Source organism: Ovis canadensis, chromosome 9 (genome assembly GCF_042477335.2).
Source record: "Ovis canadensis isolate MfBH-ARS-UI-01 breed Bighorn chromosome 9, ARS-UI_OviCan_v2, whole genome shotgun sequence".
In the NCBI taxonomy this organism is placed as follows: Eukaryota; Metazoa; Chordata; class Mammalia; order Artiodactyla; family Bovidae; genus Ovis; species Ovis canadensis.
In genome coordinates this window covers 35,789,836-35,811,242 of record NC_091253.1, presented here as the reverse complement: position 1 = coordinate 35,811,242, position 21,407 = coordinate 35,789,836, and the positions used below count along the sequence as shown (strand labels likewise).

At 48.5% G+C, this 21,407-nt stretch overlaps 1 long non-coding RNA gene across 8 annotated transcripts in view; it reads left to right on the top strand.

Moving 5' to 3' along the window:
• The first annotated feature begins 2,831 nt into the window (after positions 1–2,831).
• LOC138446182 (uncharacterized) overlaps positions 2,832–21,407 on the top strand; it is a 304,831-nt gene continuing 286,255 nt past the window's right edge. Inside the window, exon 1 of one of the 8 annotated variants that reach the window (XR_011259209.1) lies at positions 2,832–3,220. This is a non-coding gene — a long non-coding RNA (uncharacterized lncRNA). Of the gene's footprint in view, positions 3,221–4,242; positions 4,492–21,407 lie in introns of those variants that run through there. The other 7 variants (XR_011259210.1, XR_011259216.1, XR_011259214.1 and 4 more) reach the window with 7 other exon arrangements.

Here is a 21,407-nt window from a genome sequence, read left to right as displayed (position 1 = left end):
AATGATTGATGATCTTGCTTTCATGTGCCTCCAGGCTTGACCCTTATGGTTCTCTGGGCCTCAAACACCCTCCCGTCAGTCTGCACAACTGGCTTCTTCTTGCTGAGACTGTCTGGAGTCAGTTCCTTGCCTGCCCCCCAACCTCCCTAGCTCTTCACCCAGATTTACCCATCTTGGTAGCATTTATCGCTATTGAAATTCCCTTGCCTGTTGGCCTATTTGTCTGGCCTTTCTCATTAGAATGAAAGGTGCTCAGGAACAGGGTTCTTGTCTGTCTTATTGCCACAGAGTCTAGGGGACTAGTTTGTGCCTGGTACTCAACAGGGGTTCGAAATGTGTGATAAGTGAGTGGGTGGATTTTGCAGATAAGGAAGCAGACGTAGTAAAGGGAAGGACTGGGACTTTTCTGGCAGTCCAGTGGTTAAGATTGCATCCCTCTAATGCCAGGGGCTCCGGTTCAATCCCTGGTTGGGAAACCTAAGATCTTGCATGCTGAGAGATGTGGCCAAAAAAACAAAAGTAAATAAATAGAATTTTAAAGAAAGAAGGAAAAGGGAAGGACTGATCATGAGCATGAAATTATGTAATTATAGACCCAGTATTACATAACCATGGGAATTTCAGTTATGGAATGGAGGGTGGCGATTTAAAAACATTAAGAAAATTAAGAGATAAAAGAGGTGAAGTAAGGGCAGGTGGAAGCAAGGAATTGCCTGCTCTCTAAGAGAAATTTATAATCAACATCTTTTAATATGTCTGTTGGCTATTTGTATGTCATCTTTGGAGAAATACCTACTTATAGATAATTAGATAGAGAGACCTACAAAGAAAACACCATGACTTCACTCTCCTTTTGTTCATCTGACCACTTGCCAAATTATTTAGGAAGCGATATCTCTCACGTGGTAAGGAAAGATTTAAAGTTTAAGGACTCCTTCAGCTTCATGTTGGCTTCCTTGTCTTCTACTCAAAGAAAATGAAATGCCTTAAATTTAAAAGTAGCAACTACACAGTATTACGATTTCAAAATCAATATATTTTTCCTGTCAATCCTGCATCTAGCTATCCATCTACCTGGATACATAAATAAGTATGCCTAAAAAGATGTCTTGGGTTTATAGAATATTTATGGAAGGTATTTCTGGCTGACAAAAATTTTATTTTTTTTTATTTTCTATACTTTCTTGCACATTTTTAATTTTTTACAATGTACTTATACTGTATCTCTTATGCAAGAAGAGAACAATTAAAAAAAAATTAGAAGCAGGTATACCAAAATGTCATTTTAGTTAATTTTGGATGGTAGGAATAGTAAGATATTTTCTTTGCAATTCTTCTGGAAATTTTTTTTTTTAAAGAGGAATTTAAAAAAATGGAAAAATGTGAATTTAAGAGGAATATTTCAGGGATCCAAAGAGAGTAAGCAAAGTCAAGGTCAACGTTTAGCGAGTCCTGGGTCAAGGTTTCGGCCCAGAGAGGCCCCAGGGCAGACAGCCAGCAGGAAGGATAAAGTAGCCAAGGTAGGGTCTCAGAGAATGAATTGTCATTGGACGCCTGGCCTCACCTGGCCTGCAGACGCCTAGCAGGAGCACGCCAGCTTCCCCGGGATGACAGAGGTCGCTTCCAGGGAGAACTTGTAAGCAGCCAGCGGGCTGTTCTCACAGCTCCTACAGTGTCTTATGCAGATGCTGAGGTTTGACCATCAGAACTCGGAGATCTGTCCAGCCCACGACAGGAAGCCAGCACAAAACAAGCGTTCGGTGGTTATAAATGAATCTGTGTTTCAGATGGTACAAGGAGCATCACCTGAAGTTTTGCTTTTTTTTTTTTTCAAGAGGGGGCAACCAGACCAGTCAGGAAGAAGCCCTTGTAATGGGAGAAACTGAATAGAACAGAGCTGGAAGGATGCGCCGAAGGCCGCTGGGTGTGCCGGAGAGGGAGGGTAGCGCACTGCGTCGGTGAGAGAGGGACAGTCTTCGCTTCCAGAATTCTGAAATTGGACACTTGCGTGTCCATCTTCTCACCGGACTGTGAACTCCTTCTACGGCTTGCACCCAACTTGCCTTTCAGTCGCTCCTCCCAGTCGCCTAGCAGGGCGCCTGGTTGCCCTAAGCGCTTGTGAGATGGTAGAGTGAACGGAGGCAGCTCCTCGCTTCGGTCCAGTCCCGGGCTTTTGTAGAGAAGGCAAGATAAATGCTTTCCCTGCAGGAGGCCAGCGTTCTTTCTTTCCTTCGGGGGGGGGGGGGGTGGCGAGGGGGCGGGGAACTGGACATTCACGGGGGTGAATACACCCGAGGGGCTTCATACCCCCGAGGGGAAGCAGCTGTGTAGACAGCCGCCCTCTGCACGGATGTGCCAACCTCAGCCCTCGGGGGCAGCTGGAGACGTCGAAGGAGGTGAGAAGGCGTGTACGCCCCTCTTACCAGGCCTGCGGATGCTGGTGGTACCCAGGAAGGCGCTCGGATCTCTAGAGATAGAGCTAAGCCAGGGTCTGCTGTGGAGAGCTCCCATCTCAGAGCATCTCGGTCCACCTTATTTCCCTAAACTCGCCTTCCACATCTGGCAAGTGGGAAGACTCCAGGACGCCAGGGTGGTGGGGTTGGTGTGTGTGTGTGGCAGTGGGGGATGGAGAGAAGCTGAAAGCGCCGCGCACAAGTGAATGGGCACCATCGCCGAGTTCGAGCTGACTCTCCCCCGGCCGCGGTGCGAACGCGGCCAGGACCCCCAGCCCTGTGCGGAGCGCGCCCTCCCCCGGGCCATCGGGGCCCCAGGCGGCCCAGGCCCTCCCAGCCTCCGCGCGCGGCCCTCCGCGGCTGGATGCCCGAAGCTGCTCCGGCCGCGGGCGGAGGGGCTCGCGGGGCGGCGGGCAGGGCGGCGGGGTGCCGGGGGGCGCCGGCGGAGCCGGGGCAGAGGACGCACGCGGCCAGCCCGGCGGCGCGCGCTTTCCCCTCCCCCGCGGCCCGGAGCGCGAGCCGCCGTGACGTCAGGGGCCGCCCGCCTGCCCCGCGCTCCAGCGGGCAGAGCGCGTGCGGCCGCCGAGCACATGGGCCCGCGGGCCGGGCGGACTCGGGGCGGCGGGGCCCGGGGGAACGGCGAGGGGCCGCGAGCGAGGATGAGCCCCGGCACGCCCCCGCCCCGGACCCCCTCGAGTGGATTTCCACGCAGAAAGGATGTTGGCGGTCCCGGTGACCTGCGGAGACACGGTTGGAGCCACCTTTCAGTAAGTTACAATTTTGTCCTCAGCCTTTCTGGAGAGTCGGCAGCCTTGGCCTTGCAGGGAGGGATGTGCGGTGGGCAGCTGGACCGACAGAAAGAGCTTTCAGATCTCAACGTGTTTGTCAACCGTGCACTTTCCTCATCTCCACACTCTAGACTGGCAGCCAGTTTGGGGCGTTTTGGGGCGGGGGGGGGGAGGGGAAGAGGGTGACATCAAATAGCCCTTGCAGAGAGATAATTCCGGATTTGTGGTCTTGATGAAAAGTATTTATTATCTAACCTCCAAATATAGACCCCCTCCGATCAGTACTGATTGGGATTCGCAGACAAGGTCGGGAGGCCCCTTTTGCTAGCTGAAAAGCCTGCGAACCATATGATACACCCTCCATCCTTCGCCCATCTCCCCACCGCCCCACCCCCAACTCCCCAACAAGGTGATTTCCGAAAACTCAGCAACTCTGGTTTTGGAAACTTTCTCTCCTTGTGCATTGCATTTGCTGGTTTTCCGGGTGCCCCCACACCCTCATCCTGGTAATTCTATTTGGATGGATTGTTGGTGTATTTAGGTTTACCCTCTCGAGGCTAATGTGCTTTTATTTATGCCAGCGTTTGTGGTCCAAGTGTAGACTTTCGGGAAGGGCAACCATGAGGGTGCATGTGTTCGGTGGGCAGATATTTTCCCGAGAGTTGGCAGACATGGAATATTCTGTTCACTCGAGCCCCTGACTTCAGGCCCGTCTGTAAGATGAGAGAAGAGAGGAAATCCCTAAGTGAGGGGTTTGGGGGAGAAGAGGGTGAGGTCTGGGTGTTTCTTTTCCGTCTTCTGTTTTCCAAAGAGAGGCTGGCTGCCCCTCTTGCATCCCCCCTCCCCCATCACTTTGCGTCCTGGCTCCTGGAGCTGCTTAGTTGTTGGAGCAAAGCGGGAAGAAACGTGTGTTTGTGTGTGGTGGGTGGGCGGAGGCTCTGAGGAGGTAGGGACTGTGTCTGCTGCGCTGTTTGTTATAGGATATTGCAGCCCTCTTTTGCATACTGGCAGTGACAAGTTCAGGCTTGTTCATCTGACACAGTCCTGTGGTCACAGCGAATCTGTCTGAAGCTTTAACTAATGGAGAAGGGTGTTGGATGGATCCTCTGAACACTCAGTGGGACTTCCTGAAAGATTTATTAGGACAAAAACCTTCCTGGAAGCAGCAGCAGAACAAGCCCAGAGTGGCTGGGCTGGGCAGGAGCCTCCTGGCCTGATCCCCACTGTTTGGGAGCAATTACATCCTGGAGGTAAGGAGCACCTCGTGGTCTAAGGCCTTGGTACTGGGCGACTGGGATTCTATGGATGAGTCTGGTGATGGCAAGGCTGAGAGGGTCCGGGGCGGATCATAATGCTGTCCCCAGTGAATTCCCGAGGAAGGGGCACGGGGGAATTTGTTCTGTGGTCATTTTTGTTTTGCCTGGTGAAGGGTGACTTTTTATTGTTGTTGTTGCTTTACGCTCTGAGTGAAGAATTTTGCATCATCCAGGCTTCTCTTGAAAAGGAGAAGAAATCAGTTTCTTTTTCTGATTGATTCCCTCCTACCCCCGGCGCATGCTGTCTGGGCTTGCCCTTTCTGTCTGGGGCTAGAGCTTTTCTGGGTTGGAAAGAGGGAGTTCTTCTCGATTCTGAAATATCAGACAGACCCCAATCCCCGGAAACTGATTTGTGAGTTTACTGATCTAAAAACTGGGTAAATTCTCACCGGCCACATTCAGCTGATCTCTTGTGCTTTAGCTTTTTCTTTTCCTCCTGAATGGCAGGCAAGCAGGCAGGCTGGGTTTCAGAGCCTGTGTCCCAGGGCTTTCTGCCTGCCTGGGAGGGACATTTTTTTCTCAGCTCAACTAAAGAGCCTCCCGGATGATATTTATTCTTCTTTGTGTGAGTTTCCCTGAAAGTGGTGATACTGATGGCAGGTGGTTGAGCCTTCCCTGTGGGAGCGAGGACCTTGGATGGTAGCTGGTCCACGTTCCTCGGCGAGGTAGCCTTGGGCCTGCTAATGGCTGCGCTTCTCTGTGTGTTTTAGGTGTCAGATGGCTTCTGGATGCTCAAGCTTTTTCTTTTGTATTTCCTGTCCTTGTTGGCTGTGGACATGGTGTTCTCCCCACCCGCCCCCTTTAAAAAAAAGACAAAAACCCCAAAAAACTCTGGATGCAGGTTTTTAAGAAACCAGGCTTGTTCCTGCACCTACCCTATGTCAATGGGGGGACTCCTGACCCAAAATGGAATAATTTTGACTGTGGATCAGCCCTGTTGATGGTCATTTCTATCCTTTCCCTAAAAAACTTCAGGAGTTCGAAGCCTTACAGGAGGCACTGCCCAGATGGGTCCTTTGATAGACTCTGCCTCTGTCTCTTCTATTTTTCTGGTCCCAACGAATCTAAGACTCTAATAACAATAATAGTAAATGATCATAATAGTAGTGTAGTAGTTTCTTTCTTCCCCTCCCCCCCATTTTTTTTTGCCATGCCACGTGGCATGTAGGATCTTAGTTCCTCCACCAGGGATGGAACCCTTGCCTCTTGCAGTGGAAGCATGGAGTCTGAACCACTGTACTGCCAAGGAATTCCCAATAATAGTGGCAGTTTTTGTAATAACACTGAAATCTTATATCAGGCCGAGCTTGTTATTCCCATTTTATGCTTCCTATAGCCTCACCAAGGCAGTTACAATAAAGTGTCCAGCAGTGATGGAGTTCTTATTGTGGGCCAGCCTTGAAATGCTTTATATTTGTTATTCGTATAATCCCCCAGCTATTGTGTTGTGATCCAGTGGACTCTAGCCCGCCAGGCTCCTCTGCCCATGGGATTTCAAAGGCAAGAATACTGGAGTAGGTTGCCATTTCCTTCTTCAGGGGATCTTCCCGACCCAGGGATTGAACCCGGGTCTCTGGCATTGGCCACCTGGCAAGCTACCTGGAAAGACAAAATTATCGTTATCATCACAGTTTTGCAGATGGGGAGCCCACAGGTCAGATTAAGGATGCCCCCAACCCCCACCCTCAGGTCACACAGCCACGGAGTGGCAGAGACACCCGGATTTGCCCTGGCCATCTGCCTCCCCAGGCCCACTCGTAGAAGTCAGAGGACCCTGAAACTAAAGACAGACAAAGATGCTGCTCCGCCTGGAGCAGGAGGGTCCAGCTCATCCTCCAGCCGTCCCTCCTTGCCCAGGCACAAGGAGAAATCCCACACCTCATGTGAAGACACCATCTGCCCAGACTGCTGGCCTGGGTGGGGTCAAGAAGCCACGAGAGTGGGGCTTCAGTGCTCAGAAAATTCTAAACTGGAGAGTCTGGGGACCTCTGGGGCCAGGGGCCAGCATCTGTCTTGGTGTAGAATCTATGGGCTTTTGCAGAAAGCTGTATCCAGGTGTCCCGCCTGGCTCTGTGACCAGCATTTATTACTAACAACATTCACAGCAGATGGGAGATAGAGCTGTTTCTGCAAATGATCATAGACCCTCCACCTCCACGACCTGCCCCTGCCTCAGTGATCCCAAGTGCCCTCCTCCCTCCTGGGTGTGTTTTGGTCCTGTAACCACCCTAACAATACAAAGATTGTATCGTCCCAACCTCGTCCTGAAAAACAAAAACGTCAACCTATAAACACAAGATTCACAGTCATGAGGCCCAAATGGTCTCGGTTATTTTTTTAATTTCAGAGTTCTGAATTTTCTTTTATTTTCTCTTCCTCTTTTTTTTTTTCTTCTTTTTTGAAGGGGGAGGCAAGGAGTAGGGGTAGTGTTGTTTAGTTGGTGCCCGGTGGGTAATCAGAGCCCCTGTTATATCTGTTTCTTTTCCCTCTTGGACCACGAATTTCTTGAGAGGAACAAAGGAGCAGGGATGTGCTTGGGGGGCGGGGGTGGTCGCTGTTTCATCCGGTGGCTCACGCAGCCCTGAGATTGGCTCACAGGTGGCTATCGAAGAACGACTTTATTTTTAAGTAAACAAGCTGTGCCCGTCCTTCAAGTCATTGTGTTCTTTAGATGTGGAGCAGCCCATCAGGATGGGAGGTGGAGGGTTTGCCCCCGAGGGAGGAGATTCTGAAGAAAGGAAGGAAGCCGGAAAGCAGTGGAAGGCAGCTGGGACCACTGAGGGGTAGTGCAGACCTGGGTTACTGTGGGGCAGCTTACGTCACCTCTGTGAGCCTGTTTCCTCACCTGTAAGATGGGCACGATAAAGTACCACCTTCTGCCCTGGCGGAGAGGAGGAAATAGAGGATGCCCAGCAGGCAGGCATTCAGCAGGGTGCCTGGGCACCTTCTTAGCCCTCAGCAAAAGGTAGCTGATATTATTACTGTGACAATTATTGGGTTTTATTACTTCCTGTGGCTGCTTAGAGCTGGTGGTTTCTGAATACATTTTAATGTGTAAAAGTAACGTTCTGGTTACATAAATCATGAAGTGGCCCTGTGACGTTACTAGTGCTCTTTGCAAGCCTCTGAACAAAACACTGGCTAATAGAAGAAAGATAAGAAATCAGGAGAGATCACAGAAAGGACAGAAATCAGAAGGTACCCCTCCTCAGCTGGCAGCCTGTTTTTGCAGGTTATTTCAGCTGTCAGCTGCTACACGGGGAGGAGAATAGTGTCCCCCTCTCAGGCATGATGCAAGGAAAAAAAAAATTGCACTTAGCACAGAGGGAGGAAGTAAGCTCTTAAGGAAGACAGAAAAAGGATTGTTTTTATTGGTTATTCTTTAGGGCTGTCTTTCCCTGGCTGTTGTTGTTGTTTAGTTGCTAAGTCATCTCTGACTTTGCCACCGTGTGTACTATATTGCTTGCTAGGAGCCCTCCAGGCTCCTCTGTTCATGGGATTTACCAGGCAAGAATACTGGAGTAGATTTGCCTTTTCCTTCTCCAGGGATCTTCCTGATTCAGGGATTGGGCCTGTGTCTCCTACATTGGCAGGCGGATTCTTTTACTACTGAGCACCAGGGAAGTCCTCCTTCCATTGGGACATTGGCCCTTAATCTTTGCTGCTCTGTTTAAGACGGACTGACTGAGCTGTTCACTTACTGGGCAGTTGCTGTGTAGCAGGCACTGTTCTAGCTCCTGGAGGTCCAGCAGAGAAGCAAAGAGCTCTCCTGGTGTTTTCATTCTATCCAAGTCACACAGTAGGGACAGGGTGGTCCCCACAAGGCGGCAGAGAACAGATGGATGCAATACAGGAAAATACTACAGCAACTCCTGACACCACTGTATTAATAGATGTGCGATGCTTAGCACAGAGCTGCATGTAGTAGAGACTATGTAAGTGGTGGTTACTATATTTGCTATTGTTTTTCTGGTGGCTGCCTCATAAAATAGCAACCTCCCCTCCTCCTATTTCCATGCCTGAGTCTTACTATTGTCTGTGGTACTTGTTGTGGACTGAATGTCTTTCTGAAAACTACATATGTTGAAATAGTAACTCCCAGTGTGATGATATTTGGAGGTGGAGCCTTTGGGAGGTAATTACGGACCAGTTCAGTTCAGACGCTCAGTCGTGTCCGACTCTTTGCAACCCCACGGACTGTAGCACACCAGGCTTCCCTGTCCATCACCAACTGCCGGAGCTTGCTCAAACTCATGTCCGTCAAGTTGGTGATGCCATTCAACCATCTCAGTCCTCTGTCAACCCCTTCTCCTCTTTTTATGGATTATGGATAGATGAGGTCATTAGGGTGGGGTCTTTATGTGGTGATTAGTGCCATTATCAGAAGAATGCCAAAGAGCTTTTGTCCTCTTTCTGGCTCTGTGAAGACCCAGCAAGAAAGTAGCTGTTTACCACCCAGAAAGAGAGCTCTCCTCAAAATCAGATTGGCCGCAACCTTGGTCTTGACCTTCTTAGCCTCCAGAACTGTGGAGAAATACGCTCCAATCGTTTAAGCTACCTGGTCTGCAGTATTTTGTTATGGCAGGCTGAGGAAACTGGGGCAGCACTGATCATTACCTGGTATACTGTGTATCTGTCTTCTCTCCAGAAATTGTCAGCTTGGTAGGGCTCGTGGCTTCATTTACTCATTTCTTAAAAAATTCCTCTGTACTACGTGGCATGTAGGGTCTTAGTTTCCCAAACAGTGATCAAAGCTGTGACTCCAGCGTTGGAAACTCGGAGTCTTAACCATTGGACCAGGGAAGGTTGAAGCCAGGGAAGTCCCTGTTCATTTTCTTTAATTCAATACACTGCATACCTGCTCTGTGCCAAGCAGAGTTCTCAGTGCTGGGCATGCAGGAAGGAGCAAAACAGATGCGGCATGAGCGGTGCTTGCATTAGGGCTAGAATAGACATTGGAGCAGCAGGCGCAATCCACAGTGTGCTCGAGGGGATGTGTGTCGTGGGAGCAGGTGGTGCAGGGTCAGGGTCTGGAGTGTTAAGGTGGTGTCAGGGCAGGCTCTGCTGAGAAGCTGATACTGGAGCAACCTTGAAGGAGGTGAAGGGGTTCGCCTTAAAGGATGGTGTTTGAGCCCAGTGAAGAGCCAGGTTAGAGGCTGAGGGCAGAGCTGGACTGTGAGATGGGGGAGCAAGATGAAGAATGAACTGGAGTGGTGTGAGTGAAGCAGACAGAGGTAGAAGGGGAGACCTCTCTTTGGCAGTGCTGCTTGTAATGCCTCTAGGCCTTTCTAAAAGATGCTGTCTTGTACACCATAAAATGGGGAGCCACAGAAGGGTTTTAAACAGAAAGCTGATTTGGGCTGATTTAGCTTTTTCTTTAATAAAAAAAAAAAGAATAATTTTGGCTGTGCTGGGTCTTCATTGCTGCACCAGGGCTTTTTCTCTGGGTGTGGCGCAAGGGTTTCTCAGTGCTGGTGGGCAGCAGCTTTAATGACCAGGCAGAAGTGATCTGAATGGGTCCTGCCAACCCTGGGATTGTAGCTGAGGACCAACTTCCCAAATTTACATTTAGAAAGATAACAAATTCTATACAGGGTGGATCTTAGAAGGGAGGTGCCTGAAATGGCCCTGGGTGGACAGAACTGTAATTAGGGAAATTGGAATTATCTTTTTTCAGATTAAAAAAAAAGCCTATCTGTAAACATCTGAGGGGACAAGTCTATAAAGATAAGTGTTACTTCTTGAGTTAAATGTAATCACTGTTTTGTCTTTACTGTGGTTTTTTAAAAAAACAGTTATAATTATGGTATGTATGTTTATGTCTGAACTTTTAAGATGTAAGCATTCCTGAACATTGTTGCATATCCTTTTGTCCATGTGATTTTTGGGAGGGGTGTGAAGGTGTCATGAGGCATGTGGGATTCAGGATCTTAGTTCCCTGACCAGGGACTGGACCTGTGCCTCCTGCAGTGGAAGCTCAGAGTCCTAACCACTGGACTGCTGGGGGAGTCCTTGCCCATGGCATTTTTATGTAATATATTATAAAATAATATATTATATTATAAAATAGTATAAAATAAATTATAAAATATAATATAAATCTTTATAAATATTTATTTATATTTTTCATTTAATTTGGTGGGATAAATCCCCAGTCCTAGGACTATTGCATCATAGTATCGTATAGTGTTAGTCCTCTTGTCCGACCCTTTGCGACCCCGAAGCTCACTAGGCTTTTCTGTCTGTGGAATTCTCCAGGCAAGAGTACTGGAGTGAGTTGCCATTCCCTTCTCCAGGGGAATCTTTGAGATCCAGGGATCAAAGCCGGTCTCTTGCATTGCAGGCAGGTTCTTCACCATCTGAGCCACCAGGGAAGCAAATTGTACCATAGCATCTCAGTATTTTAAAACTTTGAGGTAAATATTGCAACTCATGAGATTTGTACCAAAGCCAAACTCACTCTTATCTGTTGAGACATGTGGTGTTTATTGCTGTCCGTGATGGGCTGTGTCATGAGCAATTATGTGTAGTGTGCACTGTGTGTATAGGTCCATATACGTCATATGCACCTGTATTAGCTTTTTCTTAACTTCCATTTGTTTAGCAGATATCTGCGGGATGGCTGTTGTGTACCAGAACCTGCTCAAGGTTTTGGATCTTCAGCAGTGATCACAACAGATATGGCACCAGTTCTAAAGGAGCTTATTACTTAGTGGGGAGACAAGCAAACATACACCAAAGTGTAAGGAATATGAAAGAATATGAAATAGAATAATATGAAAGAGAGTTTGTTTGAGATGAAGGAATTCACACTGAAAGGCTACATTTGAGTGAAGTATGAAGATTTTGGGGAAGTTCACCAAAGAAGGAGAAAAGCACAAAGGAAAAGGAAAAGGCTGATAAAGATGAAAAGAGTAAAGAAAAAAGGAATATCTAAGTTAAAAAAAAAAAGCTTTCATAATAAAGAAGAGTTCCCCAAAGTCAATAACAAACCAAACAGCCTCATAGCAAAGTCAGTAAAAGATGTGAATAAACAGTTCTCAAAAGAAAACAGGCAGAATGGGCAACATATGTGAAAAGATTCTGAATCTCCCTAATATAGCTGCGTGTGTTGAGGTCTGATCTGTTGATAGCAGAATCTACTTTTTTTTTTAGTAGGTAGTGGTAGGCAGTTCAATAAAGGCACACAGCTCTGTAACATCGTCTTAGAATCATCACCATCAGCATCAAGAACATTTCTATCACCCCCCCAAACATCCCTCCTGCTTCTTTGTAGTCAGTCTCCTCCCTGGTCCCCAGCTTCTAACAACCACGAATTTGCTTCCTGACCTCATGGTTGTCTTTTGCTTATAAGTGGGATCATCCAGAATGTAGTTCTTTGCGTCTGGTTTCTCTCATGCGAGTGAGCTCTTCCATGTTGTCTGAGTCAGTCGTCCGGTGGATTAGATTGCAGTCTAGTGTCCTGTTCTCTGGATAGCCTGCTGTTTCTTTACCCATCTTCCACCGGGAGGGCACTTGACTTGTTTCTGGGGCACATTGTCCCCCGTATTTCAAAATGTGCCCGAAATAGGAGGTCTGACTCAAGTCTTGGGAAGGCTGTGTGTGGCCTGGGGTCCCCTGACTCAGCTAGTGAATGTGAGGTTGCTTGAAAGACCAACTGGCAGCTTGCAATGAAATTGAAAACACATGTCCAGCCCCACGCCATGGTGCATTTGAGAATTCACACCTCATGTTCTGTGTTATTGAAGGATACTCAGAGGTGGGTGTGAACGTTTAAAAAAAAATGGAAGGATCTAGGTCAAACTCACTCTCATCCTCCTGGGAGGAAGAGGATGAGGCAGGTGGTATGCTTTGTAGGGGAAGACTATAGATACGTGTATCACTTATGCATTTTGAAACTATACAGTAAGGAAAGCAGCCTGGGTGCATCCATGACCGTGTGTTCATGGTTGTAAATTCAAGCTTCTTTGTTGTTGTCTAGTCACTAAGTCATGTCCGACTCTAGAGATCCCTTGGACTGCAGCCTGTCAGGCTCCTCTATCCATGGAATTCTCCAGGCAAGAATACTGGAGTAGGTTGCCATTTCCTCCTCCAGGGGATCTTCCTCACCCAGGGTTCGAAACCCTGTCTCCTGTGTGTCCTGCATTGCAGGCTCTTCTTTACCGCTGAGCCACTAGGGCTAGATATTACACCATAGTCCACTTCAGTGGGGTGTAGTCCATTCAGTGGGGGCCAGGACAGCCTCAGGATCATTCAGCCAATCATCTCAGAGATTTCGAGGAGAGATCACTCCTGTCCTTGTCGTGTATGGCTTCTTACAAAACAGACAATTGATTGAATTTGGTCCAAGAAACAAACCTGTGAGGTGAAGGCCACACTGACCCGGCCGAGTTGACACCCGGAGGACACCTCTGGTGGGGACAGCGTCCTGCTCATCAGCCTTGCAGGGCCGCCTTCCCCTCAGAGCATGGGGGGTGGGGGAGTATGGGGGTGGTCCCTAGAGAGAGATGGTCTCCCAGAAAGGGCTCTCGGAGTAGGAGGGCTGCCCCTTGGCCTTTGCTCGAGCCTCCACTGTCTTCTCCCTATGCCTCAAGGGTGGCCCCAGGCAGTATCTCTTCCCTGTCATTTGCCTGGACAATCCATACGTGCTTTCTCGATTGCAAACATTCCCCACATACTTGGGGATTCCAAAGGATGGGGGCGATCGCTGTATCAGCCCTGGTAATGTGTGGAGGTGGTCTTGGCGGCCACACCTTAGACAGCACCCTACAACCTTTGCGTTTTATGCCTGAGCAGTTGCTGGCGCCTTTGACCTGTGGCTGTGCACTCTCTCCACTTTGGCCCAGCAGCTCGACCTAACATCACTGGCTCCAGAATGCACCCCTCTGCCCTGGCCCAAAAACATCCGCCACCGGCCCCAGCTGTCTCCCTGCTTCCCTGCCGGCCTTCCTCCTGGCTTTCAAAAGGGCAAACTAGACCCTGAGACTCAACAACTTAAAAGCTTTTAATGGCTTCCCATTATGAGTTGGAGTACCTGCTGTATAATAGACCCTCTACAGATTGAATTGCTGAAGGATATGGACCCTTGGATCTGGGCTAAGGCCCCGCTCTCGCCAACCCTTCAGGCTGAGTGCTTCCTGCCAGATGGTTGCCTCTGCTTGGAGCAGAAGGAAGGCCTGTCTGATCAGAGGCAGCTGGGGAATGTCGGGTCTGCCTGAGGAAGATTTGGAATGATGTGATTCTTTTAGAGGACGCGTGCTTGCAGATTCGCTTCTGACATCCGTGTCTCATCCAGCTGGGGAATCGGGACAGGTTTCGGTTCCTTTCCCCACTTCATCTCCAAACAAAATCCTACTGATGCTTTCTGACTTGGTTTGGGGTCACCTTCTCCAGGAACCACGCCTCCATCCCCTCCCCGGACCCTGAGTTATGACAGCTCACATCCCGTTGTTTTGGGTTGCGGCCATGGGTTCCCATCAGGGCTTGCAGACTCAGCTGCTTAGGAAAATGAACAGATGATATAAATGCACCGTGTGGACTCAGAGGAGCACAGCAGGATGTGTGCGGACTAGCCCACAACTGGTCCCTTCTCCAAACCCAGCAGCTGCTTTTTGAGTCCAGCTCCTTCTTCCCACCTCCTTGTTTCCCCCAGGCCACAGAGGAGATTCAGTGTTGCCAGACCTTCTACTTGTGAAAGAGAAGCCAGGGATTTTTTTTTTTTTTTTAAGGAAAGTTCTAATTTTCAAATGTTTCAATTTAGATTTTTGGAGACCCCTCACAGGTCAGACTAAACACATGAGGGCCAGCTGTGGCCCCCAAGCCAGCAGTTTGCAACCCCTGTTTGTGGCTCTCCCCTTCCCATTGCACAGGTTCCACCAGACCTGACAGGGGTCTGTGCCCCCTGCTGTGCCCCCTACCCGCCCCCCTCCCCCGCCGTGCCTCGAAGGCTGCAGGCTCAGCTTGGTGGGCTTAAACCCTTATTGGCTTAAGTACTGCAGCAGAGTGCCTCCTGCGTACACGTGATTCACTTTCTTCCCCTTAGAGCTGTTTGCACATGATGCTATTTTGGGTTGCTTCTTCAGTCCCTTGATTGCTTTTGTGATAGCCTGTATGTCCTGGAAAAGTAATAATTTCCTAGATGTTGACTGCTCTTTTCCTTTTTCCCTTCCCTCTCCGCCCGCTCAACACATGTTGGCTTTTTTTTTTTTTTTTTTTGTGGAGGAAGCCAGACCTTTTGTATCCTGCTGGGCTCTTAAGTGTTGGTCGGCTACTATTAGGCAGTGGTGGTTTCCAGCCAGCTCACTGATGTTTGCCCTCGAAGTTGGTGAGCCTTTGCTGATTTACATCAGGGGAAAATACATGCTTTTCAGATTTCTCTTCCTTTAGGTGAGCCATCACAGCCAAGTTACTTAAAGAAACAAACCGGTCCAAGAGAAAGCAAAGCCCTCTCCCCAGCTTGGGCAGTGTTTCCGTCTTGTCATCTTTCTTCACATTATGGAGGCAAAATTTATTAAGGTTATGACTGGGAGCTCTAAGCTTCCCTGGTGGTTCCGCAGTGAAGAATCCGTCTGCCAGTGCAGGAGATGCAGGAGAGGCAGGTTCGATCCCTGAGTCGGGAAGATCCCCTGGAGGAGGAAATGACAACCCATGCCAGTATTCTTGCCTGAAATATCTCATGGCCAGAGGAGCCTGCTGGGCTACAGTTCAAAGGGTCAAAGAGAGCCAGACACGACTGAGTGACTGAGCACACACATCTGGAAACTCTAGGAGCTTAATATGTGCCTGGAACTGGTCAAGGCTCTTGGGGAATAAAAAAGAACCGTGGGTTTGATAGTTTGGTAGATGCATCCTTGCCTTTAGAGATGCAGAGGACGAGAGCAGAGCCACCAACGGTGATGGCTCTGTGTTAGTGCAGTTCTGGGGCAGCGTCACGGACCTTATTCAGCACTATTAGGGGCTCCAGTGAGATGACTTCATAGAGTCATTAAGCCCTGGCCCTATGCTGTTGTTAAGAACTTGTCCACATGGATCCATGTAATAACTCTGAACTAATTACACAGAAAACTCCCAGTGGAACAGTGCCATTCAGGCACCTGGGATTTACTGCGTGTGGCTCACTGGCACTGTGCCGAACTTGGAGCTACACTTGGGGACCCCTCTAAGAACCCCCACCTCCCAGCCCAGTGCAGGAAAACAGACATACGCTTTTTGCACATGGAGGCAAAGCCAGGGTGAAGTCTGGTTCGCAGAAGTGGACAGAGTGATGCTGGTGCTCGGGGGCTGAAGTAGTTGAGGACCAGGTTTGGCTTCAGATGGCAGATGCCTTAGATGGGCCCACAAGGACAGGATGACTGAGGTCCGGCTGGCCTGGGAGGCCTCGTCTAGAGGAGGCGAGCCCAGCACCGGGATTGGTGAATGGCAGAAGGAGATGGGTATGCCTGCTGTTAGAAGGGCTGCAGTCTCTGTTTCTTATTTCTGAGTGGGAACACTATCTCCTGCCCCTGATGATGGGTTGTGAGGATTTGTACTAAAAATAATAATATGGTTGATAACAACAGCTGGCATCCTGAGAGCCCACTGTGTGATGGGTAGAACGCTGAGGGCTTCCCTTCCATTATTCCATGTATGCTCAGCAATTCCTTATGGAATAGGAACCATCATCAACCCCATTTTTCAGATGGGACAAACTGAGGCTCAGAGACATCAAGTGACATGCCCAGGTTCACACAGCTGTTAAAAGGTAGGTTGGAACGCAGGTCAGCATGCAAAGACTGGATTTGGAACTAATCCATTAACCAATCTCGTATCTATTAACTCTGTACTCAGGAAGTATAAATATGAATTCTTTTCCCTAGAGGAAGTTTGTCTTTATTTCCAGCCCCATTTCCCATTCCCTGTTTCTTCATACCTCAAAAGGATAGGCAGTTTTGACTGCAAGTTTTAGCTATGATAATTCCACATCTCTGGTGCTAAATTAGACAATCTCTGGATAGAGATTCAGAGAGAAAAGGGGAAAGTGAAACTAGCAGTTGTCCTAGGTAATGTGAGTTACAGTAAAAGGGCTTCCAAGTTTTATCTTTTCTGTGCCATACATACACCCATTTTAATTATACCTAGAAATTGGTGGTGTTGAGCAAGAGTAGGGGTGGGGAGGATGGTGAATAGATTGACAAAGACGCTCCGATGGGGAGGAAAACTATTAGGTACCCAGACCAGCACTCTCTTCTCTTGCTCTGCTCGTTATCATAATGTAAGCTTCAGACAGCATGGGTGACTCTGTTTCCTCGAACTCTGACTGCAGACCGTCTGGTTGGAACCTCAGCTCAGTCACTAGAGAGCTGCATAGCCTTCAAATCTCTGTGCCTCAGTTTCTTCATCTGTCAAATGGGAATAACAGCCTTGCTGTTCTGGGATGGTTAAGAGGATTAAATGAGGGAATACACAGAAAGCCCCTGAGTTTGCCCAGTTTTTTTAACTTGCAGTGTCAGTCTGTGTTTTCTTGGGGAGGTCATGTCATTATAAATGATCCTTGGTGTGGCTCTCCGTGGTTCCTTAAGTTCTTCCAGCAGCAGAATCATCTTGGTGAAACCTAGGTCAGATCATGTAAGTCCTGTTCAGAACCGCCGCCCCCCCGCCCCCAAGCCTTGGACTCCCTTCGGATGAGCCCATGCCTGCACTGTGACCTGGTCCAGCTCTGGGACCTACAACAGTCTGCCCCTTCCCACCCCCACCATCCACTGTCCCTTTCCCTGTGGCTTCTCCACCATCCAGCCCACACGGCGTGGGCCTCTGAGCTGTTTTGTTTCCCTGTTTATCACCTGCCACGGTGTAAAGTCCAGTCTGAGTTATCTGTCTTGGCTGCTTTCCGTAGCTCCCAATAGAAAATAAGCCTCAAAGGACTTTGGTTCACTTTATTGCCTTCCGTTTTCCCCAATGTCCATACCAGGGATCATTGGCTGAGTGAATGAATACAAATGATCTTTGCATTTTAGTCTGACAGCAGACCTGCGAATTGGGGATTATGAGCTATGTTAGATAGATAGGAAACTGAATACTGTTTCTATAGTAGCTGCATCCTTTTATATCCCCACCAGCTGTGAGCAAGGGTTCCCAAATCTCCACATCCTTGCTAAGACTTATGTTCTTTTTTTAAAAAATTGGTAATAACCATCCTAAAAGTATGTAAGTAGTATTTCATAGTGGTGATGATTTGCATTTCCTTCGTGACTAGTGATGTTGAGCCTCTTTTTGTATGCTTATTGGCCTGTTGTATATCTTCTTTGGAGAAATGTATTTTTTTGGTTGTTGTTAAGCTCTTCCTATTTTCTGGATGTGAATCTGTTTTTACATGATTTGCAAATATTGTCTCTTGTTCAGTGGGTTGTCTTTGCACGCTTTTGAAGATGCCCTTTGACGCAGAGGGCTTTTAAATTTTGGTGAACTCTGATTTATCTATTTTTTCTTTTCTTGCTTGTGCTTTCAGTGTGAGGTGCAGACAGTTGCTTTTGGGTTTTCCTGGGATCATAGACTTTGAAAATCGGAAGAGATGTCTTTGGCCACAGACTGTTGACCCTCATCACGATCTAAAAAGAAATGCTGTTGGTGTGATGGTGAGGAACGTGGTTCCTGGAATGGAGTGGCTGCAGGTTCTCTCTCGCCTTGGCCTCATTCTGTTACTCAGTTCATCGTGCAGAGAACTTAACTTCCCTCTGCCTGATTCCTCAGCTGGGAACTGAGTTGGAAAGATCCACATTAGTTTAAAGTTTAAATGAGATGGTACACAAAACCTGATGAACTCATCTGAGCTGGAGTGATAACAAACACTGAATAAGCGCCTCCCCCCCCGCCCCCCACGCTGTTAGCATTGTTCCTTGTGAGTGGTTCAGGATCTCTTATACCTGCCCCAGGCTGATGCTGGGGTAGAAACTGATGCCCAGAAGGGTCCTGAAACTACCCTTGGTCCAGATTATGTTCCCATCCAGGTGGACCCAGGACTCCAGGCAAGTTCCAGGTCCAGCTGGGTCCCTGCCCTCCCTCAGGTGATCTTGACCTCCCCAGGTGGGATTTCCCCCTCTTTTCCATCCATACTTCCCAAGCTCTTCTGCGGGGAATGTAGGAATGTCAGGCACCTTCTCCAGTGTTTACAGTAGCCCTCAGCTTAGATACCCCCAGCCAGGATAATCCTTTCCAAAATAGATAAACAGACAGATAACCGACAGCAGCGGAAGAGAATAGGCTCCCCGGAGAGGCTTCTCCCGGCTTGGAAGCCTCCAGGAGGAAAATACTACACACCATCCCTCTGCTGCTGCCTACCTTGCCCAGCCTAAATCACGAGAGAGAGGCCCCTGGAGAGGCTTCTCCTGGCTTGGAAGCCTCCAGGAGGAAAATACTACACACCATCCCTCCGCTGCTGCCTACCTTGCCCAGCCTAAATCATGAGAGCGGGGCAGGCAAGTCCTTCTTCCAGGAGAGGGACCCACTTCATCAGCAAGATTTATTCATTCATTTATGGCTGAGACCCGGAGCCTGAGCTTTTTTACAACTGGGGGCCTCTGCCTGGCATTTTGAATCATTCTGATACTCCATAGCAGAGGCCACCCAAAGCCACAAATAATCACTCACCTGCCTGAGAAGCATAGAAAAACAGCTTAATGGATAAGAGCACAGTATTCTCCTTTGCTTAGCAGCGGCCTGAGATATATCTGCTTTCAGAAGTCTCAGATCTCCCCATCTTGAGTCTTAGGTTCCTCATCTGTAAAATGAAGCAGTCAGTACTACCAACTAGATACTTTATTGTGAGCATTAAATAAGATTTTGTACTTTAGCGGCTTTCTCCAGCACCGTGTGTATTAGGTGCTTGGTAAGATCTGATTGTTGACAAAGTAATGTCTCTCTGTCTCTCTCTCTTTTTTTTAGACAGCATATTAAAAAGCAGAGACACTACTTTGTCAACAAAGGTCTGTCTAGTCAAGGCTATGGTTTTTCCAGTAGTCATGTATGGATGTGAGTGTTGGACTATAAAGGAAGCTGAGCGCAGAAGAATTGATGCTTTTGAACTGTGGTGTTGGAAAAGACTCTTGAGAGTCCCTTGGACTGCAAGGAGATCCAACCAGTCCATCCTAAAGGAGCTCAGTCCTGTGTGTTCATTGGAGGGACTGATCTTGAAGCTGAAACTCCAATACTTTGGCCACCTGATGTGAAGAGCTGACTCATTTTAAAAGACCCTGATGCTGGGAAAGATTGAGGACAGGAGGAGAAGGGCAGAGGATGAGATGGTTGGATGGCACCACCGACTCAATGGACATGGGTTTGGGTAGACTCTGGGAGTTGGTGGTGGACAGGGAGGCCTGGCATGTCGCGGTTCATGGGGTCGCAGAGTTGGACACGACCGAGCAACTGAACTGAACTGAAGATCTGATTATCAGTATCCAGTTGGCCTGTGAGCCCCGAATAGGCACAGGAGTACCGGGTCTCAGGCCACCAGGGGTTGGTTCATGAAATGTGGGCCGAGTGACTGAAGGTGTTGCGTACTTTCCAGTTTGAAAAGCCCACTGATACGTGTTGCTTTGCTTCTTAAATTTTTAGCTTTGGAGTCCAGTCCATGACAATCACCACTCCCTTCCTTCATCCCCTGATCTGCACACTCTTATCGGCTCTCTAGTAAATAGCTCTGCCCATGGGCCCGACTCAGAGAGCACTCTGCCTCTATATCTAATCTATGTATTTAATCCTTACAACAGTGTATGCTGTCAGTATTAATCTCCCCATTTGACAGATGGGAAAACTGAGGCAGAAAGGGAAGTGGCTCTCCAAGGGAACAGCCACTAAGTTGTAGGACCAGAACCAGGATTTGAAGCCAGGCAACCTGCTTGCAAGATCTGAGGGGTCTAACTGGTTTGCTCTCCTGCCTGTTGAGTTCATCTCTCCCTCAGGGCTTCAGGACATTGATGGGGAAATGAGGAAGAGCTTGGGGGCACTGAGAGAAGTTTACTAATGGGTCTTACTGCCTGGCCCTCAGGATCACAGAGCGGTGGAGGGAAGCCCCCCAAGGTAAGCTGAAGTGGCAGAGATGGGAGCAGATGACAGATGGCCCTTAGGTCATCTTCCGTTTTGCTCTGTGCTTGGGACTTAATCAGCACGAGGATTACTGGCAGGCTCATTCCATTTACTGTAGTAGGTCAGGCGACCCAGGCAAATACTCTGCCTCGCAGCCAAGAAACTGATAGCTGTAAAGTCACACCCCACCCAGCAGACAGTCTGGTCTTCATTGCTAGGGTGATGAATTATGCTTCTCAAGGACGAGTGCGTCCTCCAGTTGTTACGTGTTTTAGATTTTCAGATATTCCTCTGCCGAGGAAGCAGAGAAGGGTGCATGATGGGGTCTCTAAAAGCTGTCACACAGACATGGATGGACCTAGAAACTGTCATACAGAGTGAAGTAGGTCAGAAAAACAAATATCGTGTAGTATCGCTTATAAGTGGGATCTAGAAACGCGATACAGATGAACATATTTGCAAAGCAGAAATAGAGACACAGATGTAGAGAACAAATGTATGGATAATGAGGGTGGGGTGGGGAAGGAGTTGTTAAGTTGCTGAGTTCTGTTTGACTTCATGGACTGTAAGAGCACACCAGGCTCCTCTGCCCTCCACTATCTCCTGGAGTTTGCGCAAATTTATTCTGTTGAGTCAGTGATGTTATATAACCATCCCATCCTCTGCTGCCCACTTCTCCTGCTCTCAATCTTGCCCAGCATCAGGGTTTTTTTCCAGTGAGTCGGCTCTTCGCATCAAGTGACCAGTGTGTTGGAGCTTCAGCCTTAGCAACAGACCTTTCAGTGAATAATCAG